Source organism: Diabrotica virgifera, chromosome 10 (genome assembly GCF_917563875.1).
Source record: "Diabrotica virgifera virgifera chromosome 10, PGI_DIABVI_V3a".
NCBI classification, from domain to species: Eukaryota; Metazoa; Arthropoda; class Insecta; order Coleoptera; family Chrysomelidae; genus Diabrotica; species Diabrotica virgifera.
In genome coordinates, this window is record NC_065452.1 from 149013321 (window position 1) to 149035109 (window position 21789).

At 33.8% G+C, this 21789-nt stretch overlaps 1 protein-coding gene across 2 annotated transcripts in view; it reads left to right on the forward strand.

Annotated features, from left to right (window-relative positions):
• Positions 1–21789, forward strand: part of LOC114331297 (dual specificity protein phosphatase 10-like) — a 195086-nt gene that overhangs the window by 13083 nt on the left and 160214 nt on the right. The window contains exon 1 of one of the 2 annotated variants that reach the window (XM_028280820.2): positions 20698–20973. The exons of the other annotated variant lie outside the window; for it this stretch is intronic. The gene's annotated coding sequence lies outside the window, so the exon portion shown is untranslated. Of the gene's footprint in view, positions 1–20697; positions 20974–21789 lie in introns of those variants that run through there. 2 annotated transcript variants of the gene reach the window in all.

Consider the following 21789-nt stretch of genomic DNA (forward strand, 5'->3'; position numbering starts at 1 on the left):
AAGTCCCGCAGAAGCTATACACCAAGTTTCAGAAAAATCCGAGATCCAAAAGTTTTTGCCTGAGTGATTTGACATGGAATGTACCATTCTAAAACACCCTCATTTGGGTAAATTGTATTATGATTCTATTTTTTTTTCTTTAATCGCTTCGAAATATTATTAGAAATGATAAGTTTTTCACACCTCAAACGGTGGGCTAAATTTTTTTATTAAATAATTTGTGAAAAAAATTAGAAAAATTCAATTATTGTTCTTCATTTCGTTGCTATATCTCGGCAGCTATGCATTTTAGCAAGATTTTGCGAAGACAAAAAGTTTTACAATTAAATTTCCTATTATAAGAAAGAATTGAATGCAAATTTAAAAAAATACTCATTATTATTGCAAAATTAGCAAAAACCATTAAAACAGGGGGTCAAAAATCAATGTTTTTCAATAATCTTTTTCAGATATTTAAAAGCAACGTAGAACCTTCAAAATTTACCCAGGAAAATCTAATTAAAAAAACCCTACACAAATTTTCAGCCCAATCCATCAAGTAGTTTTCTATTGATAAAAATGAGGCAACCGTTCCATTGCTTGGTTAGGCCTTCTTTTCCCTGTCTATATTCTTCTTCTTAGGGTGCCTGTCCGTTCCGAACGTTGGCGATCATTCTGGTTATGATGACTTTGTTAGTTGCTCTACGGAATAGTTGTGTTGAGGTCTTTCTATACCATGCTCTCAGGTTAGCAAGCCAGGATATTCTTCTTCATCCTGGGGCCCTTTTTCCTTCAATTTTACCTTGTAAAATGCACTGGAGTAGCTCGTATCTGCCTTGCTTTCTCATTATATGCCCCAAGTACTTCAGCTTACGGCCCTTCACGATGTTACTAAATCTGCGGTTGTGTTCATCCTCCGTAGTACTTCTTCATTGGTGACTTTGTCTGTCCATGGTATCTTCAGGGTCCTTCTGTACAACCATAGCTCAAAAGCTTGAAGTTTGGATAGAGTTTCCGCCTTCAATGTCCACGTTTCTACTCGTATAGAAGCACTGAGTACACGTAACATTTAAGGAGCCTTATTTTTGTTTTTAGAGTGATGTCATGGCTCTTGAACACAGAGCTCATAGTCAAGAATGCACTCTTTGCCTTTCCTATGCGACATTTAAACTCTTTGAGTATTGTCCCACGACTCATTGATTATAGTTCCCAAATAGTTGTATTGTGAGACACGTTCAATTCTCATTTGGTTCACATACAGATTTACTCCAGTTATGTTTTGCTTGCTGATGATCATTAGCTTGGTTTTGCTGGTGTTTATATCTAGTCCACATGTTCTACTGGTTTCAGTTATGTTATTCATTAAGTTTTGCAGCCCTTCTATGGTATTGGAAAACACTATTGTATCATCTGCATATCGCAGGTTACTAAGCTTGACTCCATTTATTGAGATGCCTTCATCAATATCTTTTAGAGCCTCTTTAAAGATGTGCTCTGAGTTCAGATTGAATATCAGCGGTGAAATTATGCATCCCCGTCTCACTCCCCTTAAGATTTTGACCTGATCTGTATATTCTCCATCTATTCGGATCACTGCTGATTGATTCCAATACAGGTTAGCTATTATTTTCAGGTCTCTTCCGTCAATCCCCGTCCTCTTCAGCACGTCCATCATTTGTTCATGTCGGACTCGATCGAAAGCCTTTTTGTAGTCAATCAGGCATGCAAAAACATCACAGCTGACATCTCTACATTTCTGAAACAACACCTGCACGCTAAATAAAGCCTCCGTCGTACCAACTGCGTTCACAAATCCAAACTGATTGGACGCAATTTGTTCTTCGCATTTTCGGTAAATTCTATTATGGATGACTTTAAAAAACAGCTTGAGAAGATGGCTCATTAGGCTTATGGTCCTATAGTCTTCACAAACTTTTGCTCCTGGTTTTTTGGGCAACGGTACAAAACTCAGATTTGAGCCACTCTGCTGGTATTTTTCCTGCCTTGTATATGTCATTAAATATTTCGGCTATTATTTTTATTTGTGCTCCATCTAATACCTTTAGCAGTTCTGCAGGTGCTTCATCAAATCCCGGTGCATTTCCATCCTTCATTTGTCTGATGCTGTGGTTACTTCTTCTGGTAGGATTTCGGGACCTGAATTATCTTCAATGGTGGGTTCTTTTCCTGTTCTAAGGTCGTGGAAAAGTTTCCCCAAGTATTCTTCCCATGCTTTCTTTTTATCTTCTTTGGTTATGGCAAGATTGCCTTCATCATCTGTTATTTTTCCGCTGCTGCGTTTTCGGAACTTTCCAGCTATTTCCTTCACCTTTCGATGGACATTGAAATTGTCATATCGGCTCTGATACTCCTCTATTTCTTGACATTGTTCTGTTTTTGTTTCTCTTTTGCTTCTCTTATCTTTCTTCTGACTATGGTATGTATTCTTTTATATTCTTTGAGATTTTCTTTGTTCTTTTTTCTCTGATCCATAAGCTCGAGTATTTCATGGTCATCCATGATTTCCGTTTCTCTGTATCTTTCTTCAGGTGTTGTTCTTTTATTTCTCTCACTGTTTGTTGTATGATGGTCAGACTTTCATCTATAGTTCCTGCATTTCTGCATTTTAGCATCTTTGTATCGAGGTTTTCACTCACCTTCAATTGAACATTGGGATCTTTCAGTTTTCTAATATCATACCTCTTCATCGACTTACTTCTAACCCTCTTCATTCTGACTTTGAAATTACCTACAACTGGTACATGATCAGAATTTATGTCTGCCCCCGGGTATGTTTTGACATATGTACAGCTGTTCCTATACCTCTTATTTACTAGTATGTAATCAATCTGATTTCTCACAATCCTTCCCACAGAATCCTGTGGAGATTTCCAGGTGTACAGTTTCCTTGGGTGTAACTATAATCGTCCAATTTATGAAACACACACCATGAAAATATGAGAAAGAGTAATTGATAGACGGATACGTGAAGAAACCGAAATATCCGTTAATCAATTTGGCTCCATGCAGAGCAGATCAACCACAGATGAAATTCACTATAAGCGTCTATAAGGCAGTTGATGGAAATATACGGAAATAAAAAAAACAAACGCTCACATGGTATTCATTGATCTTGAGAAAGCATATGATAGAGTTCCTCGAGAGATTCTGTGGGGGCACTAAATAAGATAAGAAAGGAGCCCCCGGTGAATATGTAAAGATTGTGAGAGATAATGTGTCAGGGGTGGCCAAACTGTGGCTCGCGAGCCACATGTGGCTCTTTGAAGGATTACTTGTGACTCTCAATAAATGTACTTGAATTACTTTTAATTTTTGTGTTGCCAAATGTCTTAAATTACTGACAGCAAATATAAAAGACTAATAATATAAAAGAATATGTAATAAGTAAAATATCATCTCAACTGACAGGAGGATTTAAGAATCCAGGATCAAAACTATTGTTTGCCTTTGCTGATGATATAGGTGCAATCGCTTATTCTACAAGAGACGTGAGAGTGGTGTTTTGACAACTCGAGGAAGAAACAGGTAGTGTGTGCCTTTGAATAAATGAGGAGAAGACGAAATACATGCTAGTAACCAAAAATCCAAGACGAAGAGTTAGGCAGTATATAACAACTATTAATGACCACAACTTCGAAGTAGTAAAAGAGTTTAAATATCTAGGGGGCGGTAATCACAGATGACAACGACATATAAAAAGAGGTCTCAGCAAGGATGGCTGCTTGGAAGAGAGCATTATCCTCCTATTATCATTATTAAGATCTAGCTGCTAAAAAACAATATAAATTAAAACTCTACATCCAATTATTCCCCCAATTGTTACATAAGAAAGTAAAACATTGACTCTACATCAGCGGGAAATAAATAAGCTGCTGGTATTTGAAAGCAAAGTTCTCAAATGATATTTGATGAATGAATGAATGATATTTGTCCCTCAAAGTGATGAATTGACAGGAGAGTGGAGAAGGTGCCGCAAAGGTGAATTGGTGACTGTGTATGGTACTGAAAACATCGTCAGACATATAAAAGCTAAGATAATATAGGCAATTCATGTGGTACATCAGAGGAAGACAGAGTGTTAAAGACAGTGTTTTTTGAGAGACGATAGAAGATCAGTAGGCCGTCCCAGAAACAGATGTAAGGATGATGTAGAATTGGAGTATCCTGAATTAGTAAAGTTTGCTTGTAGAATTATTTGCATATTTCAAACAACGATGTGAACCATTTTATTTCACTTTAAAAATCACGAAATCCAAACAGTGAGAGAGAAATGTAATAATATAATAAACTTTTTTTCACTTTTTAGGTAATTGTTTAACTGCGGCTCGCGAAAAATTTCAAATTTTGACAAATGGCTCGGACTATCAAGGAGCTTGGCCACTCCTGTAATATGTGATATGTATGAGGAAGTAACAACTAGTGTTAGAACAGGTGTGTTACACCTGTCCTGTGTTAGAAAAGGTTCGGTGCTTAGTCCTTATTTTTTTATTCTCATTAGATTTAATTCAGATGACTACAGGGTAACATTCCCTGGTGCTTAATGTATGCTGATGCTGATGATGTGGTTTTGGTGTGAAATATACTGAAGGCGACTTAAAACAAAAACTGGAACAGTGAAGAGCTCTTGAGGAACAAGCTCTTGAGGAAAAAGGTTTAAAACTTAGTAGGGCAAAGACAGAGTATTTGGAACGTTCGTTTAAATATGGAATTACTACAAATAAAATGATATCTTTTCCTTTTGGTGGTGAAATGATTGTGAAAAGTGAGAGTTTTAAATACCTTAGAATCGGTATTTCAGAGTAATGGGGAAATATATTGAGATGCATGCCAGGGGCGGCCCGTCGGGGTAGGCAAGGTAGGCGCCGCCTACCCTCTTCAAATGTACAATAATATAAATTATTAATATAAATTACTTATTTCAAAATTGTAATTTATAAATTTTGACACAATACCTACAATAAAATAGCAAAAATTATCCAAATTATTTTTAAAAATATCCAAAAAATTTTCTCCGTAGTTATAATTATTGTACGCTCCTTTTAGTATCAGTAGTACTGTATAAGATTCTATATTATTCCTTGGTTAGGCACTTGAAAACGTAGCCTGAAATAGAACGACGCCGAAATAGAACACCGAATTGACGTGCGATCTCTCTCTGTTTACGCGAGCAGGCCTGCTGCAGGTCTGCTGGTAGCGACCGTATTCTACGATTTTGAAAATGCGGATAGGCACAGAGTCTTATAGCCGGACCTACAAAATTTTATCAGTTGCTTCTCTTGTGTCTTGTGAAACTGTTTTAAATAATTGTTTTTTGATTTTGGCTGTTATTAGTAGGTTAAGTATTGAATAAAACTAGGTAGGACAATTTAAATTTGTTTATGAAAACTGAATAATAAACAGGTAAATTTGAGATCGGTCTATTGAAGGGCATTTTAATTTTATATTAATTTAGTAAGAATTTACTAACGACAAATAAATCTGTGAATAGTTATTTGTCAGTCGTCCATTATATTTTTATTGTGTTTCAATACAATTTGGATAATTTAAAGTTAAACTGACGAATTGTGTTATTAGATTATATAGATAATTAAAAATTTAAAGCGGGGTTAATTGTTAACTTATCAATTTATTCGAAGAGTAAATTATTATTTGATACATAAATAAAATAAGTAATATTTGACGTTGTTGAAACGTAGGTGTGTTAGTTTTATTGGTGGAAAAACTTTAGTCATCGAATATGAATATTTTAAACGATGTAATATGCAGTTTGATCGAGACGCATTTTTCAAGGCGCCAAAATCAAGAAAGATCAGAAATTATTTCAATGGGCCGGCCTTTACCAAATTTAACAATTTTATCCACAGATAAGACAATCGACCATTTTCGAGATCGTTTAAAACAATATGGTATGAAAATCATAAATGGCTAAGCGGAAGTTATTTTAAAAATTCACTTTTCTGTTGGCCTTGTCTGTTGCTCTCAAATTTGAAGCAAAATGTTTGGGTGAGTCAGGGATATTCAGATTTGAAAAATTTACCAGCTAGTGTAAAAAAAACATGAATCTTCGAAAGAACATTTAAACAATTGCTTAGGTTTAAAACGGTTAGAAAAAAATAAACAAACTATTGACAGTGCTTTAGCTGGACAAATTTCTCTATCTAATAAGATATATAATGAAGAAGTTGAAAAAGATTGAAGAAGTTGAAGATATTGATGTTACAATTCTGTTAGTAAAACAAAAACTTGCATTTCGCGGTCGTGATGAGAGTCATAATTCTTCAAACATGGGTAATTTTAAAGAAATTTTTAATTTAGTAGTTAAACGCGATCAGGAAATCCAGGATCATGTTAAAAAATAGAAGGGGTGTTCACGGGTTTGTCAAAAACAATACAAAATACAAAATGATTTAATAGATTGCCTTGCCGATTACGCAAAAATTAAAATTTCAACAGAAATTAATGAAAGTCAATTTTTTTCTATACTAGCGGACGATACTACTGATATAACCGAAAAATCACAGTGTACTTTAACAATCCGTTTTGTTAACAAAGTTGGTCAGGTAACAGAAAGATGTTTAGGGTTTTTTGATGTTAGCGAGAATAGATCTGCAGACGCTCTATATAGTTTAATTTCAAACGTGCTTGAGCCATATGATTACAAAAATAAATTAATTGCTCAATTTTACGATGGTGCAAGTGTAATGGCTGGCTCTTTAAACGGATTACAATCAAAAATTAAAGTAGATGCTCCAAAAGCAATTTTTACACATTGTTGCGCTCATAGATTACATTTAGTATTGCAAGACGGCTCAAAATGTATTACAAATTGTAGGATATTTTTTGTCGCCTACCCGAAGTATATGTGTAGCCTGCCCGCATACTGAGGTCACGAGCCGCCACTGATGCATGCAATATAATTGGGGTTAGTTTATAATATAGAATCACTGAAGCTGCAAATACATTTCTTCATAAGCCAAGGATTTTTCAAAATATACGCTTTTTCTTTTTAAAACAGTTCCAAATGCGTATTTTAAAAAGTGGAGAACATTTTAAATATTTGTAAATCCATTACATATTTATAAATAGGAAAGTATGATTCACTATGAATGTTTGAATCTGCGAATAACAAGCAAATTCATTTTATGAAATTGTATGACAGCTTTACTGAGAAACAAGAAAGCTTTAAAAACACTTAGTTAAACTAACGTGCTACAATAATAATTTAATTGTTAAGTAAAATGGAGTTAAGCGGTTCTTAGCTCCTAGTGAATTTTTATAGATTGCACAGATTTTGTTACTTTTCTTGAAAAAGATAAAGGTTGTCACTCCATCTTTTGTACGGTCGGCCGATACTTCTACCGACTGGTGATTTTTTATTTCTTGCTATTTTGACTACACGTATCTCCCCCATTCTGCTTAAGTGGTTATTCCAGTCTTTTTTCTATTTACTGTCCATTCGTTTATATACTGTGCGTTACATTTTCTTCTCATGTCCTCTTTCGATCTCTCAGCGTATTTCCTGTAATTCTTCTCAGTACTCTTCTATCTGTGCCGTTTCCAGTAGTCTTTGTGTTCTGGTTGTATCGGGTCTTGTTTTTGATGCGTAGGTCATTATCGGTCTTACACTGGCTTTATAAATTCTTGACTTTCATCATCATCATCATCATCCAGCCCTTTGCGTCTACTGCTGGACATAGGCCTCCCTCATTTTTGTCCATTGTGAGTATCGTGCTCTATTTTGAGCACTTTGCATATAATTTCTAGACATTTTCTTGAGATCGTCAGTCCAACGAGTAGGTGGTCTTCCTCTACTTCTTTTGTCTAATCTCGGCCTCCACTCAAGTAATCTCTTCGTCCATCTCCCATCACTGATTCGGGCGATGTGTCCGGCCCAGTTCCATTTCAGGGTGTCAATTCGGGAAATTACATGGGTAACTCCTGTTCTTCGTCTTAAGTCTTCATTTTTAACTCGGTCACGATATACTCAGCATTGACCTTTCCATTTTCCTCTGGGCTATTTGCAGCATTTTCGAAGTTGTAGCTATCAATGTCAAAGTTTCGGCACCATAAGTCATCACAGGCAACACACGTTGGCCAAATGTTTTAAGTTTTAAAGAAATTGGTATATCGCTTTTAAAGATGTCTTTGAGTTTTCCATGCTAGGTTTATTCTTCTTCGTAGTTCGCATGTTTGGTTGTCTCTTGTGATCTTTATTTCGTGTCCAAGGTATATGTATTTTTCCTCTAGCTCTACTTCGTTGTCTCCAATATTGATATTTCCGCTAGGTATAAGGTTTGCCATGAATTTTGTTTTGGAGATGTTCTACCGTCAATATTCAGGCCTCGCTCTTCCCAGTTAAGTTTTTTACAAGCATATTCTAGTACTTCGGTAAACAGTTTAGGCGATGAGGTATCGCCCTGTCGGACTCCTCTGCCGATTGGGATATGGTCCGTGTTTTTATGTAGTTTCACCGACATAGTTGCGTTCTTGTATGTATTGTAAATTAACCTTGTGTATCGGTAGTCAATGCGGCATGTTTGTAGTGCTTCCAGAGTTTTGTCAAATTCTACCGTATTAAAGGCTTTATGGAAATCTATAAAAGCCAAAACGGCTTGGTCGGTCGATTGTATTCGATAGTCTTTTCTATTGCCGTTTTAATGCTCTGTAGGTGATCATTCGTTCCAAATCCGGTACGAAATCCCGCTTGCTCAATTGGCTGGTAGCAATCAAGTTTGTTCTCAAGACGATTCGTTACTATTCTTGTAAGGAGTTTGTATCAGTGACTAAGAAGGCTTATAGGTCCGTAATTTTCTAATTCATGGGATCTCCTTTTTTTGTGCAATAGAATTACTTCACCCGTGTTGAGATGCCCCCCCCCCCCACTTGCAAAAATTAAAAAACAAATAGCCCTGATTTATGAGCTCTCATATTCCGCAAACTAAAAATTTTGAGCTCGTTCCACTGAGCAGGAATTTGATACTGTAGTGGGGGGGGGCTGAGTCAGCCGCCCCCCCACTACTTAAAAATAGGAATATTGAATTGGTTTTTGCGGTAGAATTACGAGCTATTTATGAGCTCGTGAAATTATATAGTTTCGATTTTTGAGCTCATCCCCTTCACCCCCAAACAACCCTTTAATTGATTTAACTTAAGAAAAAAATGCTGAGAAAACTTAAAATATATCGTATTGCGGATATAATTCCTATAGCGTATATATTCTAAGAGTAAACTATTAAATCACGTGCATTTCGATTATTGAGCTACAACCCCTTCGCAAGAAAACCACCCTATCTTCCCGGCTTAAGAGAAAGTTGTACTTAAAATGCATTAAATTAATTTATTATTAATTAATTATTAATAAATTATTAATTTATTTTGTATAGTGCAGTCACTGAAAGTAAAAATCAACGATTACCTTCAATTTCGATGAACCTGTGGTTAGATTATACCACAAGAAACAAAGGTAACATGGTACCACCTTGCGCCTTTACCCTGAGGGTGGAAATTCGCCCCTTCTCGGGGGTGAAAATAATTTTATAAAAAATAACTGCACAAATCTATAAAAGAACAAATTATAAGCAAAATTTATTATATAAAGTTATTAAAATAAGTCAATACTTTTTAAGTTATTAAAGATCAAAAATTTTAATTATTCGTGAAAAAAATGCATGTTTTGAAGCGGTTTTTCATAAATCACTGAAAAACTGTAAGTTTTTACAAAAAAGTTAATAGTAGTTTTACTCGTATAGCTTATATTCTAAGAATAAACTCTTAAATCACGCGCCTTTCGATTATTGAGCTACAACCCCTTCGCAAGAAAACCATCCCATATTCCCGGCTTAAGAGAGAGTTGTACTTAAAATAATTTATATTAATTATTTGGCGACTAGATATCGTTTAATAATTTATGAGCTCGCAAAATATACGCATCTCAATTATTGAATTGCCATTTTATTTCTATAGTGCAGTCACTGAGGGTAAAAATCAACTATGACCTTCGATTTCGGTAAATCTCCATTCATTTTCACGAAAATTGGTGAGCGGATTTTGATGCTATCAACTTTTTCTGGAGCTCATTTTTGATAGGTATTTCTAAGTACTTTGACAAGTATTTAGTACCTAAGTGTTATAAAATGTATTTCTTTCACGTTATTTAAGATTGAATCCTTAGATTTAAACAGTCGCAGAAAAAAATATACATTTAATTACCAATTACTTACTTTAAATTAACATTAAAGGGTTTTTCAAGTAAGCAATTTATTATATTTTTTATTTGCTTCAATTTTAGTGATGAACACTTTTTTGTAAAAACTTACAGTTTTTGAGTTATTTATGAAAAATCGCTTTAAAGCATGGATTTTCTTTCAAACAAATTAAAATATTTGATCTTTAATAACTCAAAAAGTATTGATTTATTTTAATCACATTATATAACAAATTTTGCTTACAATTTGTCCCTTTCTCGATTTGTGGGGTTATTTTTAATAAAGTAATTTTCACCCCCGAGAAGGGGTGACATATACCCCAGGTTAAAACCCCAAGTTGTTATTGTAAATTCGTGAAAATGAATGGAGATTTACCGAAATCGAAGGTTTACCTCATAAATTATTAAACGATATGTAGTCGCCAAATAATTAATTTAAATTATTTTAAGTACAACTCTCTCTTAAGCCGGGAATATGGTATGGTTTTCTTGCGAAGGGGTTGTAGCTCTATAATCGAAAGGCGCGTGATTTAAGAGTTTATTCTTAGAATATAAGCTATACGAATTAAACTACTATTAACTTTTTTGTAAAAACTTACAGTTTTTCAGTGGTTTACGAAAAGCCGCTTCATAACATGCATTTTTTTCACGAATAATTAAAATCTTTGATCTTTAATAACTTAAAAAGTATTGACTTATTTTATTAACTTTATATAATAAATTTTGCTTTTAATTTGTTCTTTTATTGATTTGTGCAGTTATTTTTAATAAAATAATTTTCACCCCCGAGAAGGGGCGGTATCGACCCTCAGGGTAAAGGCGCAAGGTGGTACCATGTCACCTTTGATTCTTGACGTATCCTCTAACAACTGCCCAATTTTTGTGAAAATCGATGAAGGTTCACCGAAATTGAAGGTAATCGTTGATTTTTACCTTCAGTGACTGCACTATACAAAATAAATTGCAATTTACTGATCTAAATGCGCGTAATTTGGAAGCTTATAAATTATTCAATGATATGTAGTCGCCAAATAATTAGTTTAATGCATTTTAAGTACAACTTTCTCTTAAGCCGGGAAGATAGGGTGGTTTTCTTGCGAAGGGGTTGTAGCTCAATAATCGAAATGCACGTGATTTAATAGTTTATTCTTAGAGTATATAAGCTATAGGAATTATATCCGCAATACGATATATTTTAAGTTTCCTCAGCATTTTTCTCTTAAGTTAAATCAATTAAAGGGTTGTTTGGGGGTGAAGGGGATGAGTTCAAAAATCGAAACTATATAATTTCAAGAGCTCATAAATAGCTCGTAATTCTGCCGCAAAGACCAATTCAATCTTCCTATTTTTAAGTAGTGGGGGGGGGCTGAGTATCAAATTCCTGCTCAGTGGAACGAGCTCAAAATTTTTAGTTTGCGGAATATGAGAGCTTATAAATCAGGGCTATTTGTTTTTTGATTTTTGCAAGTGGGGGGGGGGGCAGCTCAACACGGGTAATTACTTCAGCATTCTTGAGTTTATCTCAGGGTTAATATGTCAGTTTCGCCATATAGTGTTATTAAGGCATGCTGCCAGTCTATTTGCTTTTAGTGATTGATTTCTCACTTCTTTGTGCAAGTCTCCGTAACTGAACAATGTAATTTCAAGGTATTTATTTACATTATTTGTTTAATACTGATACCATCAATTCCCATTTTACATCTGATGGGTTTATTTTTCTACTGATTACTATTGTTTTATTTTTCTGCGATGAAATTGTCATATTGAATTCTTTTGCTCTTATGTTTAATATGTAAACTAATTTTTGCAGACTATCTTCATCTTGGGCTATTAATATTGCATCGTCTGCGTAACAGTTGACGCTTTTGATGATTTAATTCATGATTAAATTGAAGAGCATAGGGCTCAATGAGTCTCAATGTCTGTCGTATTCCGATGGCATCGGAACGATACCTATGTTTATAGGTTCTTGTAAGACACTGTAAGTTGACAATCTATTCTGACTTCCATTTTGGTGTTTTGGTAGATGTTTTCAATAGTTTTTATGATATTTAGGGGAAGTTCTCTATTACACAGAAGATGGATTATATCTTTGAATCTTACTCTATCAAATGCTTTCTTCAAGTCAATGCTGGTCTAATTAGTCTAATATACTCTCTTGTGATTTTTCAGTAATTTGGTTTATGCCGAATATTGCATCTGTACACGATCTTCCAGCACGAAAACCATGTTGTTCATTTCATCATTTGCTTAATTTATTAAAAAAGCTCTATGAAGAGGAAGAACAAATACAGCAAAAGTTACCAAAAATGAAGAAGATTATCACAGAAAGTTCGAAAAACACTAAAAGCCAAAGAACAGAAAAGCTGCAGATAAGGATGGAATACCAAACGAATTACTGAAATATTGTGGAGCAGCAGTGACAGAACAATTTTTCTTCTTCTTGATGTGCCTATCCGTAACGAACGTTGGCGATCATGGCAATCCTTATTTTATCTGCAGCAACGCTGAAAAGCTGCACAGATGGTGTGTTGAACCAGGTTCTGAGGACCTTCCTAGACCTGGCTTTCCAAATATTTTTTCTTACAGGATGGCTTGTAGGAGGGCATATTTGGATTCATTTCGCATAATGTGTCCAAAGTATTCCAATTTTCGAGATTTGATGGTGGTTATAGTACCTCTCGGTTCTTCCCCATTCTTTTAAGGACCTTCTCATTTCTGAGCCGGTTAGTCCACGGGATTTTAAGAATTCTCTGATATAGCCACAACTCAAATCAGTGGCGTAACAAACTCCGTCGGGGCCCTCCCGCAGAATTGGAAATAGGGCCCCCTTTAAAAAATTACTAAATGCGACATGTGTAACAAATTCCTATAATTATGTGTTACAGACCAGTAAATCAACGTAAAATATGACGATACCGTGTAATTTTCAGTGTCACCACCGATGTGGTCAACTCAAGACTTTTCGAGTTATTTATGAGTAAAAATGTTTATTGTTCAACAAAGAAACCACGTTTTTAGTCGATGTTTCGCAAATAGTTCAAAGAGTAAGTATTCGATCGAAAAGAATATTGTTAACAAAAATGAAGTCTATCGACTCAGTAAAAGAATAGTTGTAGCTCTTGAAAAGTTTTTCTTATTCGTCAAATACCAAATCGAATATTTCAACGTGAAATAACCAAAAAATGAAATACTTTTCAGGGAAACTCAGAATTTTTTTAGTGTTTAAAGTGTTTAAAATAAGCTTTATTTTTTACAAAAGTTTCTAGCATCAAAACTAAGCCAGTTACGCTAAAAATACAGTTAATCCCATTTTTTGGTAAAAAAATTTGTGAAAATCTCCCCCTATTTAGCACCCCAAATGAAACTAATCATTATCGCCTTACAAATTACCTAATTTTTTTATATGACCTGTAAGTTTCACCGGTTCAAAGTGCTTATTTTTAAAAGGGTTCTAGTTAAAGGGCTTGAACGAGTCACTAATCACGAGTACATGCAAATTTTAAACAGCGATATCTTAACCAATTTTTGTCTTACAGAAAAACAAAAATCCAAAATATTTATAAAAGCATGACCTACATTTCTTTACTCTTTGAGATTTTTCGTATCACTAATACTTTTTAAGTTATTTCGAAAAAAGGCATTTTCCAAAATAAAAAAACTGTTTTTACTATGAAATCAAATTTTTTTCAAAAATAAGAACTTCGAACCAGTCAAACTTACAGATCATAATATAAACAATAAATATTTAAAGTAAATGGTAAAGCGTTATAATAAATTTTATTTGGGGTGCGAAATAGGGGCAGATTTTGAAGATTTTTTTTTTTTAACAAAAAGGGCCAACTTTATTTTGAGCGTAATTCGTATAGTTTTGATGCTAGAAACTTATAAAAAAATAAAAATAAAGCTTTTTTGAAACATTTAAAAAAAGTTTTAATTAGTTTTCCCCGAAAATTGCTTCATGTTTTGGTTATTTCAGGTTGAAATATTCGATTTGGAATTGGACGAATAAGAATAATTTTTCATGAGTTTCAACTGTGCTTTTATTGTGTCGATAGACTTCATGAATAAGTACACCATTTTTTATATCTTATAAGCTACATTTTTGCTACAAATATTTCTTCGATATCTAATATTTAATTCGATAAATACTTTTTTTTGAGTTATTTACGAAAAACCCGTCTGAAAACATTGTTTTTTTTTTTGTTGAAAAATAAACATTTTCACTCGCAAATGACTTGAAAAGTATTAACATAGAAAAAGAAACTCTATAGAACAAAAGTTGCTTATAATTAGTCAATTTATACATTTCCGGGATTATTTTAAACGTATGTTTTTCACCCCAAGGAGGGGTGTCACCCCCGAAGTAAAAGCAACCAACGGCATAAATCCAACTTTGAAGTGGAGTGTAACTAGAACCTAAATCCAAATTGTCAAGCAAATACGTCCGTCGCGACGCTGATAATTTCACTCCAAAACTCTCATTTACTGAGCATTGGTGTAATCGTGCATTGTTTATGACGACTTCATTTTCAATACTGCACTTCTTAAAAAATGTATGTATGCAAATAATATAACAACACATTTTTACATATAGGGTGTCCCAAAAGTAGTGGAACGGTCGAATATTTCTCGAACTAAACATCGGATCGAAAAACTGAAAAATACGTGTTCAATCATTTTCAAAAATCTATCCAATGACACCAAACACCAACCCCCACTACACCCCCTGGAGGTGGGGTGGGGGGTAACTTTAAAATCTCAAATGGAAACCCCTAGTTTTTCTTTCAGATTTGGACTCGTTACGTAAAAGTAAGCAACTTTTATTCAAGACATATTTTTCGAACTGTGGATAGATGACCCTCCATCCCACCCCCTGGGGACGGGGTGGGGGGTAAATTTAAAATCTTAAATAGCAACCCCCACTTTTTATTGTAGGGTCGAATTCGTCATGAAAAATTTAGCAACATTTATTCGAAACATTTTTTAAAATTGCTGATAGATGGCGCTAATAAATCGTATTTTCCCAATTAAAGCGCCATCTATCAACAATTCTAAAAAATGTTTCGAATAAATGTTGCTTAATTTTTCATGACAAATCCGAATCTGTAACAAAAAGTGGGGGTTGCTATTTAAGATTTTAAAGTTTCCCCTACCCCACCTCCAGGGGGTGGGTTGGAGGGTCATGTTTAGTGTTATTCGATAGGTTTTCGAAAAGTATTAAAAACCTTTTTTTTGGTTTCTCATTTGGAAGTGTATTTCTCGAGATATTAGACCGTTTCTATAATTTACCTATGGTATCAATTATAGCGGTTTTTAATAATGGTATTATGGTTTTTCTCAATTATAGCGCCATCTATCCACAGTTCGAAAAAATGTCTTAATAAAAGTTGCTTACTTTTACGTAACGAATCCAAATCTGCAAGAAAAACTAGGGGTATCCATTTGAGATTTTAAAGTTACCCTCCACCCCACCTCCAGGGGGTGTAGTGGGGGTTGGTGTTTGGTGTCATTGGATAGATTTTTGAAAATGATTGAACACGTATTTTTCAGTTTTTCGATGCGATGTTTAGTTCGCGAAATATTCGACCGTTCCACTACTTTTGGGACCCTGTATATTAGACAACAAGATGGGGCACTTGACATATTGGGGCCCCCGTAAGCTTCATCCTCCAAGGCGCCTCTGTTACGCCTCTGGATAATCGTATCGAAATACTAAAACGTAGGTAAATATTAAAAAGAAAACCCATTTCTAGATTTAGAAATATTGTTCTAAAATTAGGCAAATTGCAATTCTCAAATCTTTGAATAGTCACGTACAAAGCATTATAGTTTATTGTCGCCACCCATAAAAGTTAGTGAGACCGGAAAATATTTTTCTAGATATGAGATGATTCACTTGCCGAATATGCCTATTTAGAAATTTACGTTTTTAAATTTAAACCCACAAAGTAAAATCATATACCTATAACAGATTTTTACATAATATCAGACGACAAGATGGGGCCTCTGCTCGATCGGGGCCCCCCCGCATGCTTCACGCTGCGGGGGCCTCTGTTACGCCCCTGACTCAAATGCTTCCAACTTTCGGCACATATCCTCGTTCAAGGTCCATGATTTAACACCATAAAAAGGACAGAGAAAACTTAGCATCGCAGCATTCATACTTTTATACCAAGAGAAAGGTTGTGGTTCTTGAAGAAGGCCCTATACGGTTGAAGGTGGATCTAGCTTTTCCGATGCGCGTATTATCTCTTGGTTGTTGGTCCATTCTTAATTTATTATAGTGCCGAGGTAGTTGTAGTGTGTCATTCTTTCTACAGGGGTCTGGTTGATGTAAAGTTGGCCTTCTGTTATCTTTTCCTTGCTAATGATGACAAGATTTGCCTTATTTACGTTTATATTGAGTCCATATTTTTGACTGTAATACGTGATTTTCTTCATGAGAACTTGTAGGTCTTCTAGGTTGTCCGCAACTACTATGGTGTCATTTGCATACATGATGTTATTTAGCCGGTACCCGTTTAGTAGAATACATTTTTCAGTTTCGTGCAAAGCTTCGACAAATATTCTTTCAGGGTAGATATTGAAAAACAGAACAATTAACAACATTAATTCACAAAATTAGAAAATAATAAAATACCCGAAGAATGGAGAACGTGCGAACTAATTCTACTGAGTATTCAAAAAAGGAGATAAAAAACAGTCAGAAAATTACAGAGAATAGAATAGAATAGAATAGAAATATGCTTTATTATCACTGAAAATTATACAATTTTATGGACTAAGCTTAACATAGAGTCACAAAAATAATAAATCAGAAATAAAATAAAGAGGCATCAACTTGTTAAATATTACGACTACAATTCTACAAGAACTGATAAATGAGAGGATTTAGATAGTTAATCCATACCTATATCCTTTTCTATGTGTTTTGGTTCTACATAGGTATAGTCCAGGGCGCATCTGTTTTGAGATGGACTTTGAGAGGTGACTCATATTTTTTTGCAGAAATTGCTTGGAATTAACTCATATAATACTAATTGAGTTATTCTCCCACTCAAAAAGGTACGGAACATTGTTTAGATAATCAAAATGTCAAAAAATAAAGGAGAAATTCGATTTTTTTCTTCGTTATTTGATTATAATGTTACGCGATTGACTCTACTATTTTATTTATTTATATCTTTAGGCACTAAGTTTAATTTAAATAAAGGAAGACTTACTTATATTATTTTATTTACATCACTTATTTATTTTAATAATTACAAATAACAGCAACTAACACATCTAATTTATTTACAACTCAAATTTATGATTTAATTAACTAAACATAATAACTTCGATAACTAATATATACATTTCATTAAATCCGACTCGAATACAATTATATCACGCGTCGCGGCTCGTTCATTGACTGACTGGCCTGTGCTCGAATTCCTGTTCTTAAATACTCTGACAGCGGTCGCCTCGAATCGCCGTGGAAGGTCTGGCCTTTACTCGTAACCCCGGGAAGCATCGAGAATAATTAGGCCGGGTTGTGAGGCGTCACAATAACTTTAAAAATTCATTTCCGAGAAAAGTTGCACTGACATACGGCTTCCAATCCCGCAATATCGAGATCTCGGTTTTGCGGGATCCCGCGTCATTTTCCAATCCCGCGTGGTGCGGGATTACAGGCGCGGGATCCGCGGGATTTGTGGGACTAAAAAAAGCGTATATTACTGCTGTAGCTACACTCAAAATTATTAAAAAACTGGAAAAAATTATTCAACGTTAGCTTCATAATTAGCTTTGTCTTTGCGCCGTATTTTACAACGGTAGAGATGTGACTGCACTACTGATTTATCTCCAAAAGCCTCGTAGTCGTAGTTACCAAGCGTCGTGTGACGATGAAACTTTTCATCTCCCACCGAAAAGTTTACTTCGAAAACAAATTAATGATTTTGTAACGGGAATGAACTTCAGCCTTTTAAATTCATCTGAGAGCAATAATGACGAAGAGGCTGATCAAGTAAGAAACACGTGAAAAACAATGTAGAGGTTCCATCATCGGGTTCCGATCTTGATCTTACATTGCAACAGGAGTTAGAGTGAACTATATCGTCAGCATGTAATGTATTTACTTTGCCCGTCGCCATCTCGAGCTAATACACTTGTGTCCATTATTAAAATAGAAATGACTCTCTATGAATCTGGGGCGTCAATGAGAAAATTTCTTACATTTACATATAAAGCCCTAAAAGGAATACCGCCGACGTATGGAAGCCGAAAGGGCATTTTCTGCTGCTTGCTATATTGTGTCTAAAATACGCAGGAGTTTGGCAGATGGCAGTTTAGATTTAGATATTGGCTCGTATGAATAAAAATGAGAATGTAGTTTATACTCCAAATTTTGGAGTATGTACATACTCCACGCAGTAGTATATACTCTTATGTACGGTGAGTAGAAAGTCATCACATCAACATATTTTTATTCATATGAAATGTCGTATAAACTTATACTTTATGCTCATACTCATGAGAACGTACTCAGAGTTTATACTCCATTTTTATTCATACCATGCAATATGTTGTGTTTCATTTACAAACATTTTCAATTGAAAGCTTTAGCTAAATAATAATAACTTATAGCTAAGTAATATAGCATTAGTAAACTATATTAATTTTAGTTGAAAATGGGTTTTTTGGTTGATTTTTAAAATTTTGTTGGTGTATTTTTTGAAGAAGTTAGATTTTTTTTCAGTATTTGTTACTGTTTGTTGTTCTGAACCTATTTTCTTGTGGCATTTTTGTAATTAACTATTTTTAATGGGAAATAAGCCACAATTAATATTTTTTGTATTTTGACAACGGCATCCGATTTGGACGTCGAAACGTTAATAAAATCTTTTTTTAGTAAAATTGTGGCTTATCTCCCATTAAAAATAGTTTGTTACTGTTTTTTGTGAAGAAAAAACAGTTTTGATCTCATACTAATAGTAATACTTAAATAAATCTGGAGTTAATTGATTAATTTATTGTTTTATTTGCGTTATATAAATATGACTATTTTCAATATGCGGGATCCCGCAAATACCGAGATCCCGCGGGATTGAAAATTCGTAGTTCCGCAAATACCGAGATTAAACTCAGGCTGCGGGATTGGAAGCCCTACACATAAAAGTTGCACAATTAAATATACAACAGTATAGGATTGGCTAAAAATTTTAAAAATTGTCACCCTTGTTGCAAAATAGCAATAATTGCAAAAAAAAACATAAAAAACAAGTATTCGCATGTTATGTTTTTCAACCATTTCTGCTACCCTTAGGACCTTCATATTTTAACTAGAAAAACTTTATGATATAATAAAACAATACTGTAAATTTCATTACGATTGGTTTAACAGATTTTGCAGAATAAATTTTGCAATCCAGCTTTCGCAAAAAAAATGCATTTTTTCAAAATGTTGCAGGACTGAAAATAAAACACGTAGCAAGTTGAAATTTTTTTTGCATATAGAAGAGTACCGTACCTTTCATTTGCAATTTGCAAAATTAAAATCGGTTAACAACTACGGCGTCAGGAATATTTTTAAATAAACACTACTATTGGGTGCTACGCACAGGACAGCGGATACGTTTGCTCTGATTGGGCATTCCAATGACCTGTCAAAAATTATCGAATATTGCGGCTACCAATGTTTATCTAATACATATATTATTTTCTTACTCTATATTTTGTTGTATTTTAATATTTTAATTCCTGCGCGTAGCACCAAAAATTAATGTTTATTTAAAAAAATCCTGACGCCGTGGTAGTTAACCGATTTTAATTTTGCAAATTGCAAATCAAAGGTACAGTACTCTTCTATATGTAAAAAAAATTTAACTTGCTGTCTGCTTTATTTTCATTCTGGATTGAAAGCTGGATTGCAAAATTTATTTTGCAAAATCGTAATGAAATTTACAGTATTGTTTTATTATATCATAAAGTTTTTCTGGGTGAAATATGAAGGTCCTAATTGTAGCATAAATGATTGAAAAACGTAAAATGCGAATACTTGTTTTTTTGTGATTTTTTCTGCAACAAGAGTGACAATTTAAAAAATTTTAACCAATGCTATATTGTAGGAAATTTAATTACCCAACTTTTATGTCAGTGCAACATTTCTCGGAAATGAATACTTTTAAAGTTATAATCAAAAATCGAAGAAAAAATCGAATTTTTTCCTTAATTTTTTGACATTTTGGTTATTTAAACAATGTTCCGGACCTTTTTGACTGGGAGGATAACTCAATTTAGTCCCTTTGCCCTTTACCTTCGTTCTGTACAATGTAGCATTTAATTAGAAATACGTGTAACAGTGGCAACAGTGCGCAGCTGATTTACCTCGTCCATGTATTATTAGTCATCGCTGTGAGAATGTAGCAAGCGCGCAAGTTCGAGCGTAAAACTGCGACCAATAGAAGAATAGGCAAGCAATGCAGGCATGAATGAATTGTTTTTGGTTTTTGTGGCGATGACTCATAATTGATTCCCATACACGACTCCAATGATTAGACTTCAATTTTTAGTTATTGTGACAATGTTGCAGCAATTGTTAATATTAACAATTTCTGTTGGCAGTTTGTGGTGAATTTTAGATAAAGTGTTTTTAATGTTTTTGTCAATTTTTGTGTGTTTGTTAAGTTCCTATCGTAATATGTATGTTAATTTAAAAATCTATCTGTTACCAAATATTTGGATGTTATCATCTGTTTAGGCCTGGGGGCTGAAGGATTTTGGTAAGATTTTTCTGTTCTTCTCTATTAACTGTATATACTACTATAATAAAATCAATAGAAGTACCTAAGTGCAGGTAAAAACTGTTTATGTGTCTAGAAACTCTGCTTTATTTGCATTTATTCTATAAAACTAGGTTGAAAGTCAATAATGATGGTTTGTTATCATTTGTTGATGTAATTATATTTACACATTAAGTTACACATTTGTAAAGGTTTCCAGATAATATCAGCTTTTGAAGTATATTATTATATCCAGTGACTTTTAATTTATGCTTATTTAAACAGTATGCGTAACCAAAAGTTTTATTTACTTTGAGATATTGTATAATAATAATATCTATCTGGTAAATATAAAAAAACTAAAGCTTTTAAAATCACATGATATTTATTTTATAATATTGATATAGTTTTTGCTTTATTATTTTGTCCTTCTACATTATAAACACACAACACATCGTGGTGTTTGTTTATAAATAATAATCATTTTAATTTAGAAAAGTAAATTGCTAAATACAGGAACAGTGACAGCAAGAATAATTTTATTCAACGTGTTAATAATTTATAAATCTGAGGAGAGAAGTAGGCCAGACTTTTCAGATCTAGAAAAAATACGATAATTTTTTGTATTTTATATTAATTTTTTATGATGTTACTTATTATTCTTTTCTCCATTAACCAAATGTATTTATTTATTTATTTTTAATTTATGGATTACTGGTACTTAGTCCATTTTTTAACAAGAGGAATCCAAGAGGAGTCCCCGTTAAAATAAATAGGAAAAATGCCTTCACTTTTTACTTTCTATGTGATTAAAAA